Source organism: Ovis aries, chromosome 2 (genome assembly GCF_016772045.2).
Source record: "Ovis aries strain OAR_USU_Benz2616 breed Rambouillet chromosome 2, ARS-UI_Ramb_v3.0, whole genome shotgun sequence".
NCBI lineage: Eukaryota > Metazoa > Chordata > Mammalia > Artiodactyla > Bovidae > Ovis > Ovis aries.
In genome coordinates this window covers 149,800,468-149,815,334 of record NC_056055.1, presented here as the reverse complement: position 1 = coordinate 149,815,334, position 14,867 = coordinate 149,800,468, and the positions used below count along the sequence as shown (strand labels likewise).

The 14,867-nt window shown below is 42.1% G+C and overlaps 1 long non-coding RNA gene across 1 annotated transcript in view; it reads left to right on the top strand.

Annotated features, from left to right (window-relative positions):
- The first annotated feature begins 273 nt into the window (after positions 1 to 273).
- LOC121818823 (uncharacterized) overlaps positions 274 to 14,867 on the top strand; it is a 44,860-nt gene continuing 30,266 nt past the window's right edge. The window contains exon 1 of the long non-coding RNA XR_006058953.2: positions 274 to 709. This is a non-coding gene — a long non-coding RNA (uncharacterized LOC121818823). The remainder of the gene's footprint in view (positions 710 to 14,867) is intronic.

Genomic DNA, 14,867 nt, shown 5'->3' with positions numbered 1-14,867 from the left:
AGGAGGAGGAACTTTATTTCCCTCCTCTACTAAGAGGAGGAAAGTGGTGGGAACTGGAAACAGGGACCCATAATGAAGTGAAGTGAAGTCTCTCAGTTGTGTCCGACTCTTTGCAACCTCATAGACTGGGACCTACCAGGCTCCACTGTCCATGGGATTTTCTAGGCAATAGTACTGGAGTGGATTGCCATTTCCTTCTCCAGGGGATCTTCCCAACCCAGGGCTCGAACCCGGGTCTCCCGCATTGTAGACAGACGCTTTACCATCTGAGCCACCAGGGAAGTCCCATCATAATGGAAGCTTTTATGTGAGGAGAAGGAAGAGAACACAAGGAAATATCAGGTTTATGTTACTTATTTTCTCTGTAGACTAGGAGATAAGACCATTGCTTAGAGTGTGTGTGGGTTGGGGAAACAGATGGGGGCAGTCAGACCTGATAGGAGTGTTACTAAGCTTTAAACAGTAGCTGGAGGGAATCCGAGCTATCGCTCTCTTGGGACTGTCAAAGTCTGTAATCTACTCATGCCACCGGTCTGCATGGTATAAAAGTTTTCCCCCTAATGATGTCTGCAAGCTTGAACCTAAGAACCTGACAGCTGGATTTGTACCACGTTGGGATTTTATACCGTTTTAGAGACAGTGGTTGAAGACAAAGGAATCAAAGATTTCAAGAAAAGAGGAAGGAGCTGGTGGAGCGGATGAAATCAAGGTATCAAAGTCTTGGAAGTTTTAATAAGGTTATTGGTTTAGCAGATGCGGAGAGAGCAGGAGAGTGATGAAGCTGAAGGAGAGAAGAGAGCATCTGAGCTTTCAGAGTTATCTCCTATCTTCTCAGTGACCATCCTTGTAAATGCTCTCCTTAATTGCAGGCTTGGAAATTTGTAAATTACACTTCTCAGATTCCCTTGCCAGTGGAGTTTCAATTTAGAATCTTCTATGAGAGACACTGGTTTGAGATTTGCAAAGGAGGAGAAGCCATTGTTCTCCAGCTGCAGGTATGCACAAGCGCGTGAGCATCCATGGATGGCAGACATCTGGGCAGATGTGCCAAGATTTCCAGGCTTCCTCCTGAGAGTCACTTACTTTGGTGCTGCAGAGGGCTGAGATCCGCAGTAGCGGTTTCTACAATATACACATTTCTAAATTTCTTGAATTCCAACAGTGGCTTCTCTGACCTTTGCTCTGACCTTTTCCCTGGACCTTCTAGAGACTGAGTGATCCTCTCACTTTCTGTGTTAAATCCCCTTTGACTTGATGTATTTAGAGAGTTTTTTGTTGTTGTTTTTCTGACACATTTCCCCCTAATTCTACATTTAAACTGGATTATAAGCTTTTCCATGATCACATCAGTATTGGTCGGGATTCTTACCTGTTCGGATTCCACAGTTGCAAGCGAGGTAAAGAAAATACAGCCAATTTAAAAAGAAAAGAAATTTATTGAGTAAATTCAGAGAGCATGTGGAATTGCTAGGAGGGCTGGAGAACCAGACTCTGAAAATGAATCTATGCAGTGGATGGAAACTATGGATAAAATCATGTCACAGAGCCAGTGTAGTGATGGCCACTGCTACAACCAGTGGTGGGCATGCCTAACTGATGAATCTAACCCATTCCCCTCTGTCCTAGACTTAGAGGTGGCTGGGCAATTGAGGATCTGACCTTTCAAGTTTTAGAATGACAGCTCTGCCTCATAATTCAGAGGAACCTCAGACAAGAGATTCAGATATTGGGAAGTCCCACAACTGGTGCATATCTATTCTAACATCCACTTTTTGTGTTTGTGCTTTTGCTCATATCTTTTGTTTTCTCTGGCAAGCCCTCCAAATGCTCATGTCACCGCGATGTGTACTTATCCTTTACAATCCAGCTTCCTCCTGGAAACCTTCCCAGCTGCAAGTGTTTGCTTCCAGCCCTGAACTCCTACAGCAATTTGTATCCTGTTTGACCTTATTAAATTCTAACTTGCTTTTATTGATATTTTCAGTTAAACATGTTGTAGCATATTTAAGGTTGAAGCAACATGAGAGGCTATCTAATGTGGCTCATTGAAGTCGTGGCTTGCCTTATCAAGATTTGTTAATCACCTCCCCCCTCTTCCCAGCAGAGTACCTGCATATGGTAGGCATATCAGAAATATTAGTTACATTGAATTAAAGGACCCATACCAAGATTTGCTTGTCCCAATTTCCTCTCTCTCTTCCAGCCACCTCCCTCCACCACCACTTGCTTTTATTTTATCCCACCCCCTCCCACATCCTCTAGGATCTTATTTCACTCCTTTTATTCTTATGGAATTTTAAATCACCTGCTACAGATTCCTGCCTAGTGGCCTGAAATAAATTCAAATGTCCCTTGTTCTAAAATAACCATTCTCGGCTTTCTTTCCACCCCACTCTTAAAAAAGAAAGGAAAAAAAAAAAAAAAAACAACCAAACAAGTTATGTGTACTGCCTTCCTGTTACCACCTCTCCAGCTGCTCACTTCTTCTCAGAGTCTGTCTGGTTCCCCCTAAAGGTGCCGGTGACCGCAATGGGCCGATCCGGGAACCGTTAGCCCGCATCCTCTTTGGCTTCCCCGGTTGTTTGCTTCTGGTGATCACGTGACCGCCGATCTCGCCGCTCCCGACACTGCACACCTGATTCTTCCGCTGCCTTCCCAGCGCCTACGCGCCCCTCGTCCTCCCCTCCCCCACTCCGGCTGCTAGCCTGCGGGCACGTGACCTGGGCCCTGCCAGACAGAGGCTCCTGCCCGGGAAAGTCAGAATATTTTCTGCAGGTGATGGTAGTTCTAAGTCTGTGCGGAGCGTGCCCCGCACGCAGCGTTATGACCTCACCAAACCGTCCTGTAACCTCGCCCCAGGTCTCAGCTGCTTGGTCATTGTTTTGTGGGCCTGGTTTTCCCTCTTTTCTCTCTGTAAGCTAACATCCTGTCGAGATGCTCCGTTTCTGCTTAGGTGAGCCGGAGTTGGGTTCTGTGGTTTACTCCCAAGACCTCTGGCTAGTATAATTACTTTTCTTTCTCTTTCTGACCCCTAAGTGAAGGTATTCCTCCCAGCTCTTTCCTTGCCTGTTTTTTTTTTTTTTTTCCCCACCCTCCACAATTTTAACACTGGCAAGCTCACCTATTTCCCAGGTATGGGTTATCACCTTTATGCTGGTTTCTCCCAAATCTTTTTCCAAGTGCCACCTCCCACCTGAGCTCTAATCTAATAGCATATTTCCATATGCACACCCAGGGCCTGTCCTGGGATGCACCCAAACCAGTAAGACTAAAACTCAGACTCACCAGTTCTTATCTTGCTAGTAAACCAACTTCTTCAAATTCATTTTTCTTGCTGAACACCCAGACTTTGGATCTTTCTCTCTACTCCATCCCTAATATCCCCAGTAGTACCAAGTTCTTTTTCTTTTTTTCTGGACCACCAGGGAAGCCCTGAGCCAGCAGGAAACCCTTTCCTGGACCAATACCTCTCAAATCCTTTCTTTCTCTCATACTGTCATTACTTTGTCATTGCCTGAACAATTGTAATTTGCTCCCCATTGAGCTCCTACCTCTAGTCGTCCCTCTAAATCGATCTGACATGTGATCAGATTAAATTTCCTGAAACAAAATTCTGGACACAGTCCCGTCTCCTGCTCCCTGGTGCATCTTCTGTGCTCCAGTCTAAAGGGAAACCTGACTCTCAAGCCATCCACAGATGGATCCTAACCTACTTCGCCATTCTTTATCCTATTACATGTAGGATTTTTATTTATTAAAAAAATTTTTAGATTCTTTTCCATTACAGTCTATTATGAGATATTTATTATAGCTCCCTGTGCTATGCATTGGGCCTTGTCATTTATATATTTTACATAATACGTAGTAATTTGTATATACGTGTTAGTCGCTCAGTCGTATGCAACTCTTTGCGACCCCATGGACTTCTCTGTCTGTGGGATTCTCCAGGCCAGAATACTGGAGTGGATTACCATTTCCTTCTCCAGGGGATCTTTTGGACCCAGGAATTGAACCCAGGTCTCCCGCGTTGTAGGCAGATTCTTTACCAACTAAGCTACCAAGGAAGCCCCTGCTGACCCCAAATTCCTAATTTATCCCTCCCCCAACACTTTCCCCTTTGGTAACTATAAGTTTGTTATCTATGTCTATGAATCTGTCTCTGTTTTATAAATAAGTTCATTTTTACCATATTTTAGATTCCATATATGTGTCATTATGTAATATTTGTCCTTGTCTAACTTATCTCAGTGTAATAATTTCTAGATCCATCCATGTTGCTGCAAATGGCGTTATTTCATTTTTTATGGCTGAGTAGTCTATATGTGGGCTTCCCAGGTAGTGCTAGTGGTAAAGAGCCTGCCTGCCAGTCAGTGCAGGAGACAGAAGAGACGCTGGTTTGATCCCTGGGTTGAGAAGATCCCCTGGAGAAGGGCATGGCCATCCACTCCAGTATTCTTGCCTGGAGAATCCCATGGACAGAGGAGCCTAGCAGGCTACATACAGTCCATGGGGTCGCAGAGTCAGACATGACTGAAGCGACTTAGCATGCATGCAGTCTATACGTAGGATTTTTTAAAACACTTTATGACCCATAATTGTGTTCCATATTGTCCCACTGTCCTGCATTTTCTTAGAGTGTTATTCTTTACATAGAGTCTCTCTCTCTGTGCAGCTCAACCCAAGAATCAACTTAAGTGTGAAACCAAATGCCACTTCCTCCATGAAGTCCTCCTCCTTGTCCCCTTGTAAAATGCTTTTCAACCTTTAATAGATGTATGAACCACCTGGGCTTCATACTGGAATGTAGGTTTAGTAGGCCACAGGTAAGGTGGTGGATTCTGCATTTCTAACAAACTCTTCGTTAATGCTGAAGGTGCCTGGGCCACAAGTTGAGTAGCAAGGCCCTGGAGAGGAGCATGTTCTTTCACTGAACTGTGGGGCAAGATACCAGGACAGAAATTATGTATTATTTATTTGCACTACAATCTTCAAAGTACTCATTTTACCTTGTCAAAGATAGGGATTGGCATATAGTTATTTTGATTGAATACAGTAACTCATTCAAATTATTTTAATTGAATTGAATATGCTTCTGATATTGCCTTTTCTTTTCCACTCTGTGGTTACTCTCATGTCTTAGTTTAACTGGATTTCAAGTAGATAAATATGTGGGAAGAAGAGGATACTCCATACATGATCTGCTGTAGGTGAGGATGAGCCACCATTTTTAAGGTAATGCTAATTTAATCATTGTGATGGCTGGGATCCTTAAGTGCAAAAAACTGAAGTCACCCTAGCTTAAGCAGAAAAGTAGTTTCTAAAAGTATATTAGGCAGCTCACAGAATTGTTGAGAGGGTCAGAAACTACACAGTAAAAGCAAGGCATAAATTATACCAGGGGACTCCACAAATACACCTTTTGGGCATAGAATCAGCAGCTCGCTGGGTGTTTGACCATAGTTCTGCTTTGGCCGTTTCAGCTCTGTGTGTCTTCCACCACTCTTAGTACAGTGGATTCTGTGCAGGGCCTCCTTCTTCATGTTTGTATTAGTTTCCAGTTTGTAATGAATTTGCAGAAACTGAGTGGCTTAAAACAAAAATGTGCATGCATGCTTAGTTGTGTCTGACCCTTTGTGACCCCATGGACTGTAGCCTGCCAGGCTCCTCTTTCCATAGTAATCTTGCCTGGAGAGGCAAGATTACTAGAGTGGGTTGCTGTTCCCTTCCCCAGGGGATCTTCCCAATCCAGAAATTGAACCTGTGTCTCCTGTATTGGCAGGCGGATTCTTTACCACTGAGCCATGTGGGAAGCTCCAAAAGAAAAATGCGTGCTATTGTGTTAAGTTACTTCAGTTGTGTCTGACTCTTTGTGACATTATGGACTGCAAGCCTCTAGCCTCCTCTGTCTAAGTATTCACTTACAATTCTGGAGGACAGAAGTCAAGAGTCAGTATCACTGATTTGGTGGGAAGTCAGGGAAGGTATGGCCAGGGCTGTCGGCTCCTGGTGACTCTAGGAGAGAACACATTCCTTAAAAACCCTGCCAGCTTCTGATGGCATCTGGTATTACTTGGCTTGGCTGCATAGCTCTTGTCATCAAGGTCAGGATCTTCAAACCCCTCTGCTCGGCCATCACGTTGCTGTCTCTTCCTTGTATATATCACGTCTCCCTCTGCCCTCCTTTTTTTTTCAAAAAAACTTTTTATATTCCCAACCCAGAGATCGAACCTGGGTTGTTTGCATTGCAGGCAGTTTCTTTACCATCTGAGCCACCATTTCTACAAGTAGATTGTTTTCATATTGAAGGATAACTGATTAACAATATTGTGATAGTTTCAAGTGGACAACCGTAGGTATACATGTATCCATTCTCCCCCAAATGCCCCTCCCATTCAGGCTGCCGCATAACTTTGAGCAAAGCTCTTGTGTTATACAGTAGGTCCTTGTTGGTTATCCATTTAAAATATAACAGTGTGTGCATGTTGATCCCAAACTCCCTAACTATCCCTTCCCCGCATCCTTCTCCCCTGGCATCCATGAGTTCCTTCTCTAAGTCTATGAGTCTGTTTCTGTTTTGTAAATAAGGTCATTTGTATAATTTCTTTTTCACCCTTTAAAAAAATTAATTTTAATTGGAGGTTAATAAATTTACAATATTGTGGTGGTTTTCAGCATACATTGACATGAATCAGCCATAGGTATACATGTGTCCCCCCATCCCAAACTCCCTTCCCACCTCCCTCCCCATCCCATCCCCCTGGGTTGTCCCATTACACTGGCTTTGAGTGTCCTGTTTCATGCACTGAACTTGGACTAGTCATCTGTTTCACATATGGTAATATACGTGTTTCAATGCTGTTCTCTCAAATCATCCCACCCTTACCTTCTCCCACAGAGTCCAGAAGTCTGTTCTTTATATCTGTGTCTCTTTTGCTGTCTTACATATAGGATCATCATTACTATCTTTCTAAATTCCGTATATATATGCGTTAATATACTGTACTGGTGTTTTTCTTTCTGACTCACTTCACTCTGTATAATAGGCTCCAGTTTCATCCACCTCACTAGAACTGACTCAAAAGTGCTCTTTTTATTAGCTGAATAATATTCCATTATATATATGTACCGCAATTTTCTTATCCATTCGTCGGCTGATGGACATCTAGGTTGCTTCCATGTCCTAGTAAACAGTGCTGCAATGAACATTGGGATACACATATCTCCTTCAGTCCTGGTTTCCTTGGTGTGTGTGTCCAGCAGTGGGATTGCTGGGTTGTACGGCAGTTCCATTTCCAGGTTTTTAAGGAATCTCCACACTGTTCTCCATTGCCCTCCTTTTTTAAGGATACACGCCAGGTTGTATATGGCCCACCTGGATAACACAGGTTACTCTCCCTGTCTCAATACCTTTAATTTAAACCCATCTGTGAAGTCTTTACCTTATAAGGTAACATTCACAGGTCTCAGGTATTGGGACCTGATATCTTTGGGGTCATCTTTCATCATCCCTGCAATGGTTTTTGCTTCTACATTGACGTCTCAATTGTGTACATCTCACTGGTAGAGCCCAGGTCACATACCTGCTGTTGAGCTGCAAGGGAAGCTAGGAAGTGGGCTTGTCAGGAAAGGCATTCAAAGATAAGAGATGGACCAAATGTCAAGTATCAACTAAAAAGTCTCCAAAGTGCCATAAAAATGAACTTGGTGGCAGATCCTTTAAACTGAGAGAAGCTAATCATTGCTGAATGTTTTGGGCACCAAATTTCAAGCCATGCAACTGTGGACAAGGAAAGTCGTCAATTTGGAAAATAAATTTCTTTGACTTGGGGAGTCAACAGGAATGGCTTTGGGCAATGTTCTTCTTTCAATCACAGGAAAAATCTTCCCTGCGACCCTAATATGACCAATTCAGTTAAATCTTATATTTTATTAAGAATGACACTAAAATTACAATGTCATGGTAAATTCCATTTCCTATCTGACCTGATGTACCTCACACCTGTGGTGCCCAGGACTGTCCAATACATTTATGGCAATAAAGACTTGGACAATGGTGGATGCACAGCTTATGTTTCTTTAACTCTCTGATATGATTTTCAAGCAAACCCCAAGGTCCTTCTGGTACTTCCCCCCTTTTTTTCAATGCATGTGTGTGCTTCCATGTCAGCAATTAATTTTTCCAGCTCCTCTTACCTGTGTCCCTGCTAGAAATAATGGGGCCAACTCTTATTTGCCTATTCAATCAGTAAAAAAAAAAAAAAAAAAAAAATCAAATAATCTGGTAAGAAATACCATGCCTTAATAGTGTTACAGTGATGGCAAGCATCTTACAGGTTGCCTAGAGTCCAAATTACTGTGGCAAGAACAGTAATTGTCCATTTTGAGGTGTCTGTGTAGATAAGAGGGAAAAGAAACCATGTGAAAGTTATTGAGATCAGCATTTATAGCAACTACATTGATGTCAATATAAATACATCTTGGGCTCTTCTGTAAAATGATCATCTGAGAACAGTGTTTTCTTGTTGATACTTTGCTGTATGTTTGTTTCTAAGACACACTTTAAAAATCCAGTTTGTTCCCTTGAGCATTTGTGGGGGTGAGGAGTCTGGCAGCATGACAAAAGCTTTCTGTTAGGAGGCCCAGAATCAAAGTGAGGTAAAAGTTGTAGAAAAAATTATTTTCTTTAACTTTAGCGGCTTCCGATTTCTGTGTTGAGAGATTTTATTTGGGAAGGGACTGTTATGATCTGATTGACAATGATTCCAGCTCCTCCAAACACTAACGTCTAACTCTCTCTGGCACTCCACTTCTCATTTAAGATGAGAATAACAACCATGTCATCCTCTTACTTCCAAGCAGCAGTTACTTTTTCTTTTCTTAGATATGACTGGCATTTTCAGAAAAGTGTATTTTGGAGCTCTTCTCTCCCTTGGGTTCTAGAGTGGTTCTGTGTGTATTGAACTCTCACAAAATGTCTGTCTCTGTATTGACCCCAACCTTCTATTTGATGTGACCTTTGTGATGGGTGGAGGAAGGATGAAGGAGAACTAGAGAAGTTTTTGGAAGCTTCACTCTGTGAATTAATACTTATGCTTCAGCATAATGCTGGTATTTGATCAAACATAAAAAGCTTCAAGCTTTTAAGGTCCTGCTGACACCAGTATCAACAAAGCACTGAAGCGGAAGCTTTCCGGCGGCTGATTAGAGGGAGATTTTATTTCGCTAGCTTTAAGACTAAGTATACCTTTTAGTAGATTTTTCTCAAGGATAAGCCACATCATGCATTATAAATCAAATTCAAGAGCTTTAATAAAGTACCCTTGATAATTTGGTAATATATTATCACTATGTTTTGGAAAGGCAATAAATGACTTCTTTTTATAGTGTAATTTAAAATAATAATATGGATTACAGTTGTGTTCAGTCATGAAAGTATAATTTAACAGTTTGGGCTTATAATAACCTTTCTTCCCTTGACAGTGTCCACTCTTACTTTAGTCCAAGTATGGCTTACTTGGGAATGATTAGTTGTGCTTGCTTTTAGAGTCTAGTAGGGCTAAACATGTGTTTAATTGGAATTTTATGTTGTTGTCTTGGAAAAGCTTCACACAAAAATGAAATTGAAAGCTGGAGGATCAAGACTGCTAAAGTGTGAGCTATTCCAATATCAAAAGCATGACCAAACATTTGCAAGCTTGCTGTATCCTTGGGGACCCTCCAGGAAATGGGGGAGTCACGAGAAGTGGAACTGGAAAGAATTTAATGAGGGAACCATTTATAAAGGTGTGGGAAGGTGCCAGGGAGCAACAAGGGACAGCGAAGCACCCAGGAATTCGTGCCATAGGAGAATTCACCACCCCAGGCCTCAAGAGATGAGTGGTTTTGCTGCTCCTGGATCTGGAAAAGGCAGCAGTTGTGGAAGAGGGGGCAGGATACGGGTGCTGTGGCCTCAGGGGAGGAAGGTGCGCACTATTCAGTTGCATTTAGGCGAGGAGGGGTTGGGAAGATTAAAATCACCAGCATTTTTCCCACCTTTGAAATCTCCCTGTGGAGCCTCCTATTGGGTAGACCCAACCGATGCTGGAAGTTCAAATGATCCCATCTGAGGCACAGAGCAGGCTGAAGACAGGTGGGGCGTGGATTTGGAGGGACACCCTGCACATATACCAGCCACACATGAACAAAACTGATGCTGAAGGACTGCATTTTTATCTGATATGTATGTGACCAATTAGAACCCAAACTCAAAATAGTTCCTGTTTTCTTCTGCTTTCTAGCCATTACACATAAAAAAGCCTTTTTCAAAGTTCTCTTTTTCCTGAGTTTCTGTGATTTTCAGAGCTGTTTGTTTTATATCTTTAATCAAGTTGGAATGCAATGCATTAGCTTTTAACAAGGAAACACCGTTCTCTAGGAACACAGAACAAAACAGAAATAACCCAATTTTTGCTACCATTCAGGACTATAGGAAGAAATCTTGCCATTCATAAAATCCATCATAAAAATGCAAATGGGTAACTTCACTTTTAATTGTTAAGAGCTCAAGGATTCCGTAGAGCTCTTCTGGGCCTCCCAGCTCCCCATCCTGTATCTCCTACCTTCAGCTCCCCACTCTGAGAGTCTACATGCCCTTCTTACCTGCTCCATAGACCTGTTTGGGTTCCAAAGCAGAATTGAAACTATGTCTCTGTTTATCAGGTGTCTGAGTTAGCTGGGCACCTGTTTGCCCTTCTCTGATTTTATAGCATGGCCTCTTTCATTGTCCATGGTCTACCATGCCTCACAGCCCTCTGAAACTCCACTTTTCTTGCAGTGCTCTGGGGTCAGCTGAGTTGTAGGCAACACAGACGACTGATGAGAGCTCAAAGCTGAGAATCATGAGATAGATTCTAATTCCAACTTTTAGCCAGATAGCATTCATCAGTTAAATCAAAGAATATTTTTATTACATTTTTTTAAATTTTATTTTTAACACCAAAAACATTTTGGTTTGGGGTCTAGCCAGTTAACAATTTTGTGATAGTTTCAGGTAAACAGTGAAAGGACTCAGCCATACATATACATGTATCCATTCTCCCCAAACACCCCTCCCATCCAGGCTGGCACATAACATTGAGCAGGTCATGTACCCACTGCTATATTTAGCAACATTTATTTTTATTTTTTTTTAAAAATCTTTAATTCTTACATGCATTCCCAAACATGAACCCCCTCCACCTCCCTCCCCATAACATCTTTCTGGGTCATCCCCATGCACCAGCCCCAAGCATGCTGCATCGTGCGTCAGACATAGACTGGCGATTCAATTCACATGATAGTATACATGTTAGAATGTCATTCTCCCAAATCATCCCACCCTCTCCCTCTCCCTCCACTGCTATATTTAAAATGGATAACCAACAAAAACCTATTGTATTGCACTTGGAACTCAAAGTATATTTCTAAGCCTTGTTTTTGCCATCTGAAAAACAGGGTTCATGAAACAGATCTGTGATCCCTCAAATACTGCTGTGAAATCAATAGAATGAGAGTTGGTGGAAGAACTTAGTAGTCTTCACAGGAAATGGAGCCTAAGTGAAGATGGGTTGGACCCTGAAGATCACAATTGTATGCCAGGATTTGGGTTTTGGTTTTAATCCCAGAAAATCACTCTTGTTTGGCACTAGGGGATGTCATGCTTGCACTCACCCTAAATCAACACCCACAAGCTGTGATAGAGATTGTAATGCCAATTTAGGACTCTTCTGGCATCCGAGTAAGCACTGTGCCCTTGTTCTTCAATCACTGCACTAGCGCAAGTTCTTTGGGTCTAGATCCCCTTTTCAGTGAGCAACAGTCTGGACCTGCCACAACAGAATCACACAGGAGGCTGAAGTAGCTATCACAATGCCAGTGTATTCATTTACAACCAGAAATTTAAGATGAGTACTTATACAGTCAACAGCTTTTTTCTAACTGCACAGGAAAATTAATCACAATCTCAAGTCATTTCCTTTACCATAGGCAACCCCTCTCTTAGGGACCTATTATACTTAAAGTCTGGGAGGTGGTTCTCTCAATACTAGGCAAATCTATACTAAGAAGATTTTTGTTAGGCAAAATGGAACAAAGAATGTTATGTTTACAGCACAAGGTAAGATGATTAAACAATATTGAACATTCACCTCACCCAGAGATGTCTTTGGAACCCTAAAATATACTCTGCCTAATATCCTTGCTGCCAACACTGTCAAGGATGTCTGTCTCTGAGCTTGCTTCCGTGGGCCACTGATTCAGCTCCCCAGCCCCTTCCTAGGCACCTTCTTGCTTTCTTTCCTCAGACATGTTTAATCAAGTTGCAATCTAGACAGTAGATAGGTGACCTGGGAAGCTGTTTTCTCTCTCTTAGATAACTTGCTTATATCTGTTCACATCCATTCTGCGTAGATATCAAGTTAAGTTCTAAGTAAAATTCTCATTGCCTGTGTTTGGAGGAAACCTTAAACACTAACAGCTGAAGAAGCAGCTAAAGACTTCACTACCCTGGTGGGCCAGCCAAGTCCTCTGTGAAACATTCTATTGAAATGAAAGCAAAGCTATATTCCCACCAATTCCTTCATACACGTGGTTAACGTGATTGGTTGTGTTTGTTCCCAAATCTATTTATGACAATTGTACTAGGCATTGGAATTTTATACTCTAACTAAATTGTAAGAAAATATGAGTATAAAAAGAAAATTATGAAAACCAAAAGCTTTGCAATGACTCGATAAACATGAATAGCTAAAGATTCTATTTTTGAGAAAGACAATTTTAAATATTGGGGAAAATTTTTTAAAAATTAGGGCTCTGCACTCAGACTGGCTTACAGATATCTTTAAATTTGCACTCCAGTAAAGGCAATGAAACCAGAGATTGTGAACAACTGCTTTATGCACAAGACTGACAGGAAGCCATATTGAAATGAATAATACTGTCTGTATACCAAGAGATTTGTGGATAAATGTATATTTGTGTGTTCTAATAGAAATTAAAATGTTCAGGCTAAGTATGCATCTGTTACCCTTTATGATTCCTTGCTTTAACTGATATTTTTGACTTCCTGACTAAAGATGCCAACTGAGTCATATAAGAGTGCCTCAAATGCGATATGAATAATGATAATAAACTTGAGGATAATTATAGTGGCTACCACCCATGCAACTACATTTATTAACAAATACAGTTGATTATTAAAATGGACATTTTAATGACATTTACTCACTAGTATGAAAACACTGCATGTGGTGACTGCAGCCATGAAATTGAAAGATGCTTACTCCTTGGAAGAAAAGCTATGACAAACCTGGATAGCGTATTAAAAAGCAGAGACATCACTTTGCCAACAAGGGTCTGTTTAGTCAAGTATATGATTTTTCCAATAGTTATGTACAGATGTGAGAATTGTACCATAAATAAGCTGAGCACTGAAGAAATGATGCTTTCGAATTATTGTGTTGGAGAAGACTCTTGAGAGTCCCTTGGACAGCAAGGTGATCAAACCAGTCAATTGTAAAGGAAATCAGTCCTGAATAATCGTTGGAAGGACTGATGCTAAAGCTGAAACTCCAATACTTCAGCCACCTGAGGCAAGGAGCTGACTCATTGGAAAAGACCCTGATGCTGGGAAAGATTGAGGGCAGAAGGAGAAGGGGGTGACAGAGGATGAGATGTTTGGATGGCATCACAGACTCAGTGGACATGAGTTTGAGCAAGCTCTGGGAGATAGTGAAGGACAGGGAAGCCTGGTGTGCTGCAGTCCATGGGGTTGCAAAGAGTTGGACACGACTTAGTGACTGAACAGCAACATGTAATTACAGATTATCTTCTATAGCAAAAGTAACCAAATTGTCCTTCTTGCTCAATATGCCTCTTTTCTCTCTAAACTTCCCTTGGGAAATAAATTGAGGTGCCAACTCCAGGGAGTTTCTATTGAGTGCCAGTGTCACCAGGCCCTCTGATCCTTCCCTGTCACCAGAAGGCACTGCTTTACTCAGATGTGGCCCCTCAGATGGGTAGTGAGCAGAGAAACTGGTTTTCCTTTGCACCTTAGGTGTCATGGGGAATGAAATGGGAATAAAACAGTTTTGTGTCCAGCTAGAGGAACCCTGGAGAAGGCAATGGCACCCCAGTACCTCCAGTACTCTTGCCTGGAAAATCCCATGGACAGAGGAGCCTGGTGGGCTGCAGTCCATGGGGTCGCTAAGAGTCGGATACAACTGAGCAACTTCACTTTCACTTTTCACTTTGATGCATTGGAGAAGGAAATGGCAACCCACTCCAGTGTTCTTGCCTGGAGAATCCCAGGGACGGGGGAGCCTGGTGGGCTGCCGTCTGTGGGGTCGCACAGAGTCGGACACGACTGAAGCGACTTAGCAGCAGCAGCAGTAGCAGCAGGGGAACCCTAACTTGAACACTGCAAGTGTTGATGGCTTGGGTCCACACTGCATCTGTTCAGGGATGCTCAATCTTGAACAGATTTCTCAGTCTCCACAGAATAGATTTTTTAATCAGACATGCCAAAACTTTTGGTGACACATGAAGGAATGCCTCTGTTAAGTCCCCATTCCTCCCTAATCCTGATGAGTTTTCATTGATTCTGTCTTCTTTTCTGGATATTCCCCTCTAACCAAAGTCCATTGGGAAGAGAATCCTGCCTACTACTTACATTTTTGCTTCTGCAAAACCCCACTGTCTGAGAAGGGGAAGAGCAAAGTTTAAACAGCCTCATGGGGACATGACCTCATAAGTTAAGACTGAAGGAACTCAATTAATAAATTATTGAGTGGAATTAATAGTAAAGTCACAATTTCAGGGTTGGGGGAAGGGTAGGAAAATATGAAAATGGT